The following is an 857-nucleotide window of genomic DNA, read 5'->3' on the forward strand; positions in this document are numbered from 1 at the left end:
GGCAGTGATCGAAGGATTTTCATCACAATTTCCTTTTCAGGAATTGTCCTACCCAATGCACATGATGCATTAACAATTTCAGACAGTTTGTGATAAAAATCGTCGAACAAATCTTCTTCTGCCATAGAAAGGTCTTCCCATTCGGAATTAAGGTTTTGAAGCCTAGCTTCCTTTTCACTGGGATTACCATCAAATACGCTTTATAAAGTATCCCAGGCTTCTTTAGACGTAGTGCATGAGATCACATGATGTCTAAGGTTTGGGGAAACAACATGTAGGATGGCATTCAACCCGTCGGAGTTTTGCCTTGCAGCAACTAACTCGGCAGTATTGTACATACATAAATATTTTGGTACAACAACATCTCTTTCCATAACAACGGGAGTCTCATAGCCATTCACAACACATATCCATGATTGGAAGTCACATGACTGAAGAAAAGTGCGCATAGCAACTTTCCACCATAGATAGTTTGAGCCATCGAGGACTGGTGGTACGTTAATAGAGATAGCACTTCTGTCCAAAGAGTCAGATCGCTACAAACACAGACTTGTTAGGTCCTTAACGTGTTTGCTTGCTCTGATACCAATTGAAAAAGCGGGGGTCTAACAACACCGCCCAATATTTCGATTAGCAATCTGTATGGACTAACTACGAAATACTTTGCTAGAGAATCAACTAGACAGTCAGACTCGATATAGATAAAAGTATCTCAAGGGATTAATATCTCTCTCTTGATTTGATTTTTACTCAAGCTAAAAACAATAGCGAGTCTTTATCAAATACAAGGAATACTTGGACGGTACCAAAGACCAATGTCCAGGGATCAATCAATATCAATCAACAACCAAAGGTTG

This window comes from Papaver somniferum, chromosome 9 (assembly GCF_003573695.1).
Source record: "Papaver somniferum cultivar HN1 chromosome 9, ASM357369v1, whole genome shotgun sequence".
Taxonomy (NCBI): domain Eukaryota; kingdom Viridiplantae; phylum Streptophyta; class Magnoliopsida; order Ranunculales; family Papaveraceae; genus Papaver; species Papaver somniferum.